This window comes from Triticum dicoccoides, chromosome 6A (assembly GCF_002162155.2).
Source record: "Triticum dicoccoides isolate Atlit2015 ecotype Zavitan chromosome 6A, WEW_v2.0, whole genome shotgun sequence".
NCBI lineage: Eukaryota > Viridiplantae > Streptophyta > Magnoliopsida > Poales > Poaceae > Triticum > Triticum dicoccoides.
The window spans coordinates 279,042,397-279,050,625 of record NC_041390.1 but is presented as its reverse complement, the minus strand read 5'-3'; positions in this window follow the sequence as shown (position 1 = coordinate 279,050,625).

Genomic DNA, 8,229 nt, shown 5'->3' with positions numbered 1-8,229 from the left:
GCATTCTACTAATAAGATGTGCCCATTTGAGACTGTGTATGGTTTCCTACCTCGTGCACCCATCAATTTGTTGCCTCTTCCATCTTCAGAAAAGATTAATTTTGATGCTAAACAACGTGATGGATTGATCTCAAAAATGCATGAGTTAACTAAGGAAAATATTGAGCGCATGAATGCTAAATATAAACATGCTAGAGATAAGGGTAGAAAATATGTTGTCTTTGCACCTGGAGATCTTGTTTGGTTACACTTGGGTAAGGATAGGTTTCCTAATTTGCGCAAATCAAAGCTAATGCCACGTGCTCATGGTCCTTTTAAGGTGTGAGAGAAAATAAATGATAATGCATATAAACTTGAGCTATCTGCAACTTTTGGGGTTAGTCCCACTTTTAACATTGCAGATTTGAAGCCTTACTTGGGAGAGGAAGATGACCTTCCGTCGAGGATGACTTCAATTCAAGGAGGGGCGGAAGATGCGAACATCACTAACAAAGTTACACCCACAACCCCTACTGCTACATATACTGGACCCATTACTAGAGCTCGCGCACGCCAATTAAAATTACCAGGTACTTTTGTTTCTTGGTAATGATTCAAATGATCTTGAGAATATGATGCTGCCTGAATTGGATACATTTGTTTTGCTTATAAATGAAGGGCCAAGAATGTATAAGAACGATGAACATTGGAGCATGATCAAGCATGGAGAAAATGGCACGCGCAAGGTGAGGGAGTCCTGGACTAAGGGTTCCTCGGGCTGTCGGCATGTCTCTTGTGGGCCAGACAGGTGGGCCACTCTGTGACTACTAGAAGGTCGAGCTATAAGGCGGATCCGTGTCCAGACATGAAATGTTTGAAGCCTTGGTGTGTCCTCCAAGTCAAGATGGTAGAATCGGCACGTTTATTACTTCATTGCAACCGACCATGTGTAACCCTAGTACCCCTGGTGCCTATATAAACCAACGGGTTTAGTCCATAGAGGCTAGAAGAAGAAACATCATCCTACTCACCTGGGGTTTAGTTCATCTAATCTAGTGGTAGATTGACGCTGTAATCATCCTATACACTTCAATATAATCAAGCAGGACATAGGGTTTTACCTCTTCGAGAGGGCCTTCATCCCTTATTCCCCACTGATCCAAGATCCAAAGCTCGGGACCCCCTACCCGAGATCTGACGGTTTTGACACCGACATTGGTGCTTTCACTGAGAGGTCCGTTGTAAAATCATCAAAGGATCGAGGGCTTAACTGATCATCGAAGATGGCATCAACACCGGGGACATCTTTGTTCTTGGCCAGCTTTTCATGTTTGGCGGCATCGTTCTGCATGCCAACTGGGTCGGTCATCTCGACCAGGTCGAAGGCTTTGTCCCTGAGCATCGGTTCAGGTTCGGTAACCAAGAGTATATCACTGATGCTCGGGGAGATCTGGTCTACACCAGGTTCTCAACCTTGCTTGAGGCGCCCGAAAACCCTAAAGCTTTGACTTCAGGCGCTCTTTCCAACCCGATCTCTGGGTCGGCCCTTACCTCAGACCCGGCATCGAACCCAGATTCGACTTCGGCATCTGAAGACCGGGAATCAACTTTGGCCGGTCTCATGCCTCACCCCACCATACCAGAGGTCGACTCCGAAGAAATCTCGGATACTGATCCAGCTGATGTCTCCCTATTAAGGGAGATGCTTGATCGAATCCAAGCGATGATGATAGAGGCGAAGGTGTCCCGATTTTTCGATGAGATGGTGGCTTTCATTTTCTGAGGGAGTCGACCTTGACGATCCGACTATGAACGCGCGAGACATCGCGCCTTAGCAATCGCTAAACCAACTTCCGAGGGGTTATTGACCACGCTGGAGCACGATCAATCTGACCACGAGGGTTTGTTTCCTGCGAGAAAACAAAGAACAAGCAAGAAACTAAGATTGCACTCTGGATATTGCGAATATAAGATGAAAACTTTATTGATCAAGGTGGGGTTCTGTGACGCCTTGGTCTGGTCGTTGAACACAAACGAAGTATGCGAAGTTGCAGCTATGCCGAACTTTTAATCTAAACAAAACCCAAAGTCTAAACGATGCCCTAAGGGTTGTATATATGGAGGAAGAGGGGGGAATTTCGTGGCCCTTGGAGGAGGGGTCCGAAACCAACCCTAACTCCTGTTTCCCCACACATACGGACTCTAAAAACAACCTATATTTAAGTATTTCGGAAATACATGGGCCTGGCCCAATAATAAGGTGACGCGGCACCTAAAATAGCCTCTGGACGAAGTTTATGAAGTGGCGTCTTGTATATTTCGTCCAAGGCTTCATGCACTCCTTATGGTGGCTTCAAAGTCCTGAAATCATCACTTGTAACTCCGTTCTTGATCCCCTTGCGCATGCCATCATCTCCATGCTTGAACTTGCGCCAAGGTTCATCTTTTTTGTCCAAGCTAGGCCCTTCATTTGTAAGCAAAACAAATGTATCCAATTTAGGCAGCATCATATTCTCATGAACATTAGAATCATTACCAAGAAACGAAAGTACCTGATAATTCAATTGGCGTGCGCGAGCTCTAGTAATTGGTCCAGTATGTATTGCAGCAGGGGCTGTGGGTGTAACAATGGTATTGATGTCCTCATCAGATGAACATCACGAATGACTCATCCTCGACCCATGCTCGATTGGTCTTAAGATGGGCCACGAGGAATTTTACGTGCCACGCACCACCCACTTAGTAGCCATTGTCAAAGATTTAAAAGACATGCTATACTATGCTTTTGAAGAGGCTGACGACATGGATGAAGATGTCGACACCATGGCTCATACTGCTACTGCCCCTCCCACCACCAGACGGTGGATGGCCACCTCCACCTATGATTTATACATGGTGGACACCCCCAACGAGAAAGAGCAGACTATGTTACCGCTTTGCTCAGCCCCTCTTATAGTGTTGCTATTAGTTTACCGCTTTGCTCAGCCCCATTGGGCGATGGCACCAATGGGAAGAATAGTGACGGCACCACCAGAGAAGATGGCGATAAGCCCGACGAGGAGCCGCCCAAACACCGACGAGAGTGCAGATGATCCAAGGGGCATAGGGGCAGGGAAAGAAATATGAGCAATGGATAAAACATTACCTCGGACAATATGGAAGACCTCGGCGACCCTGTTGCCCCCGAGCAAAAGATTGATGGCTCGGGAGGGCATGAGGATCAATATATCCCTGAGGACCTCAATGACTCCAAAGAGAAGGTCGACTTCGAAGCCGAGGACTTCATTGTCCCGGAAGACCCACTGGACCAAGAGCGCTTCAAGTGGCAACTTATAGCAACTGCACGAAGCTTGAATAAGAAGCAGGAACAACTAAAAGCTGAACAAGACACCCTCAACGACAGATGGACAAAAGTCCTGGCAGCCGAAGAAGGGTACAGCTATGAGCGGCAAACCAAAAGCTATCCAAAACGGAAACTACTGCCACAATTCGATGACGGGGCCCTTGAGCCCGCACCCCCAAGATATACTCAGGTAGACCAGCCCGACCGCCCCCCTCGATGACGGGATAGGCCGCTTGGAGAGGCCGAATACTCACCCTCTCCCCTCGCCGAAAAGGCAAGGAGGTAGTGCAGCCAGAATATGAATATGATCTACGACACGACCTAGTCACTAGAGCAGGTCAGACAAGATCCATCTATGTATCTAGAGGGTACACTCCCACTGGATGGGACAGATACCAAGCTTGGCATGACTGAAATGATAGATCTCGGGAACAGCATCGGGCCTGGATAATACCCGAACTCCAGCACGACGTGGCCCGAGTCCGGGGCGCCCCTCGCCCAATGTGTTTTACAGATGAGGTGATGCAACACCATTTCCCCGAAGGTTTTAAGCCCGTAAACATCGAACAATACGACGGGACAATGGACTCGGACATGTGGATTGAAGATTTCCTTCTCCACATTCATATGGCCCGAGGAGATGATCTCGACGCCATAAAATACCTACCATTAAAACTCAAAGGACCAGCCAGGCATTGGCTGAACAACCTCCCTTAAAACTCCATAGAGAGCTAGGAAGAGTGTATGTGTTTGAAATTTGTAGTTTACCGCTTTGCTCAGCCCCTCTTATAGCGTTGCTAGGATGGTGGAAAAGGTTAGGGGCGATCATGGCAATTTGGGAGGCTTGCATAAAAAAGTGGTAGGTAGCGCGACATAACGATAGCATCGAGACAACTAGCTTAGCAAAGATAGTAGTAAGATCCGAGGTGACGGTCATCTTTCCTGAAATCCCGCTAGGAAGAAGAACGAGTTCATGAAGAAGACGAACAGGCGTAGTCAAACGAATCCTCACGGTCGCAACGAAACAGGAACTATCGAGAAGGAGCACAATGGGAAAGAAGCAAACAACATGGTAAACACACAACACATAACATGACATCAAGCTCAACCAAGTATGATGCATGACAAGACTACATGATGCTACTCATGGCAAGATATGATGCATACATGAACATCACATCAAAGCAAGTTTAAATGAGGCCGGATACAACATATAACAATTCTGGTAAGTCCTCATATGCAAATTTCAAAATTGGTCCAGATCTTAATAACACATTATGTTGAAGTTGTTAAACAGCAAGTTAAAGTGCACCATGATGATCTATGCGTCTTTCTAGTCAAGTTACATATAAAGTTCGTTTAATTCGGAGCTACGGCCTAGAAGATATGAGCAAAACAAGTTAAACATGGCATTGATGCAAAATGCATTCAAACATCAAGCACACATGCTCAAACCAAGGATACAACAAGGCAAGATGAAACTACATGCAAAACCAAGCAAGTTTCATATAGAGCATGCTCAAACGGAGCAACGGTTCAACACATACACTCAATATAAATTTCAAACACAATGCCTGGAGTTTTAAGCGGTAACACATACACTCAATACAAATTTCAAACACAATCTTCCCAAAACAGCAACTAAGCACTTTGCAATCAAGGAAACAACATGCTACAGGAAACAAATGGACACAAACTTGACATTTACTTGAGTACAGGTAACCTACTCCAAATAACATCAAGGTTCAGGTTCATAGGCATCAGGATTAATCCAACATGATCAAAGCAAAAGGCAACTTTATAACACAGATTATGACTTAGTGAAAAACAGGGCATACATATGAGCAGAGATAACATGTTGACATGCTGGAGGCATGAAACAAGCATGCTACAGTGCAAGAACATAACAAGCAAAAGCATGGCATTAAATTACAGGTTAAACATGGCAAAATATGATCACTAAGCATCTCCATATAACCCCTAGATCAATGGAAATCATCAACACAAGTAAGCAAGTCGTAATAGATTCCTAGACTTGGTGAAAAACAAAGTAAAGCTGAAAACATATTCATGATGCATACTTTGAGGCAACAAAAGTATATGCTAAAGGAACATATCATGGCATCAAAGGGCATCGCAAGCATGTACGTGGAGAGCACTACAAAACATGAACACTGAGCCACTGCTAGGAACTACTAGAACATGCTCAACACATCATGGCAAGATTGCAAATGATAACAGATTCACAGACTTAGTGAAATAAACTGAACATGGCAGGAACAACGACAAGTAGGCATGTTTGTGAGCTTGTGCAAATCACCACAAAGAATTTCATGGCATGTGAATGTACCCAACAGCAAGAAGACATACTTTTGCAGCTACTCATGGCAAGAACATGGTCATAGGATGCATAGATCGCTATCTATTCACATGGCAAGGATGAACTTACTGTTAACAGACTGACAGGAACATTATTTAGCAAGTAGAGAGCATGAAAACAACAAGCCATAATGCAACCAAGGGCATGTATGTATAGAGCATAACAATATCTACAAAACATCCTTATGGAGCATCTCCAGATTATGCATGTGACGAGGGTAGAACCCTATAGGCCGATCTTTCACGAAAGGAGCGGATCCCGCGAAGAACGCGAAGAACACGAGGAGGGAAACAAGGGGAAAATCACGAGGGGAACACAAGAGAACACTCAAACCAACAAGTATGATCACACATGCGCTAGAACCATGAACACAAAGGAAGGTACACGATACACAATCAACTAGGGATGATACATAGGTAGCCGGTCTTCTCCATGAGGAGGTCTTGAGTTCTTCTCCAAAAGGAGGTCTTGAATCCAAAGGGATCTTCTCCGTAGAGGCCGCGGTCTCTCTCGTGGAGTAGATCCGATATGGATGAGTGTAGCTCTATCTCTAAAATGAGCTAAACGAACGCTAACCCTAACTAGGAGGAGGTGGGGGTATATATAGTGCTAGCCCATGAAGGGGTAAGTGAGAGGGGGGATACATGGGCCCTTGGCCCGAGTCTTTGCACGCACGCAGGCCACAAGTTCCGGGCTCCGGAAGTTCCGGGCTATCCAGAGAGTTGGCGCGCTCGGGGCTGGTATGGACTCAGGGGGCCGGAGGTTCCGGGCAGGCCGGAAGGTCCGGGGACCGGAAGTTCTAGGAAGAGGCCGGAAGTTCCGGGCTTTCCAGAAGCTTGTCCTTGCTTCTTCTTCCTTCTTCGTTTCCAGGCTTCCCTCGCGGATGGTGTAGTTGTTCCTTGGCGCTTGCACTCCTCCTCCTCGTCCATAGCGTTCCGACAATACCTATGCATGCAGACAGGAGAAGTGTCAAGTAGTATACCATCCTCGAAGGGGTCAAGTGAGCACGTGTAAAGGAGACGATTCACCTTTGTGTATGTGAAGTAGATGCCGCACGTGTCACTCGCCGAACGGACTCTTGACATGGTGATGTCCATAGGATGCTCCGCATGATCTCCCCTCCCTTGGGGAAGATCCGACCTCGGATCGAAATCCAAATCACCATGGGAAAGAGATGGCGTCACCATGTAGGAGTGGTCGATCACCAAGTTCTCATCATCTTGAATCTCGAAATAGGCATTCTCCAATGTCGCACCATCTTGGGATTCCTTCCAAAGGAGCAAAGACAACAAACACTTGGAAAAACAAATGTGGTTAGCGTTATTGCAAAACCAAGCATTCAAGAGGTGATTCACTAAACAAGTGTCGTCATCATGCAAAGCATATGGTTTGACAAAGGATTGAGACATGGCATATAAGCACATAAATTGAGCACAAGCAAAGATATCATGGGGACTAGCATGTGAATGTGAGGTAGTGATGCAAATATGTGTGACAAGAGAAGAAGCATCTACCTCAAGTTCATAGCAAACATGGGCAAAGCGCTCAATGAAAGGTCTATGGTAGGCATAGGAATCATTCACAACACCAAAAGAAATGCAGTGTCTAAACACATGGGTCAAGTGCAATACAATCCAAGCATAACGTGCATAGGGTGTAGTGAAGATAGTGTGGCCCTCAACACAATAGAAATAGCAGTTGTTCATCATGTGTGAGGCAATCAAGGCAAACATGTAGCAATCAATGGGACATGGAATATGTGAAGTGATGACATTGTCGCAACCAAACATATGAGAGGAGCAAGTAATCCAAGAATTTGATGCAACACACAAGGAATATATATCATGATGCATGGAATGGTGAAAATGACAAGTCAAGGCAAGATCTCTAACAAGTGTGCAATCAAGTGGTCCAAGTCTCATGGTTTGGGGGTTCTCAAAAGATAAGGATATCACCTTGAAAGCATGTCCTTGTGCATCCTTCACAATGCCGAAGTACAAGCAAGTGCGATGTAGAATCATAGTGGTAGGTGGTGGTTCGCTCCCAAGAGCTCGGATTGTCAAATCACGTGAAGTGGAAGTTGATACAAGGTCCAAGTATCCTACACATGCACACAACAAAACAAAGAACGTATGCGCATGGTAGATAAACACATCATCCATCATGATGGTTCTCTTCTCTTGCACATAACCATTAGAAGCACAAGTGCGTGAATAATATGATGCAACAATGGCAATATTCATGGCACTAGGTATATGGTGCAAAGAGGTAAGACAAGCATGCTTCGCAAAAAATATGTCCAAATATCCAAATATATGCGAGAATGCTATGGGGGCAATCTCATTAGCAAGACTAAAGGCATAGTTGCACTCAATACATGGCAAATCATCTAGCATGAGAGAGGCAACATATGGAGATATATGACAAGAAGCAATAATAATCATGTGATAAGCATGTAGATGGTTGTCATCAACTACATGAAGTGAGCAAGTATGAGTCGTCGGTGATGCAACAAGGCAAGCAATCA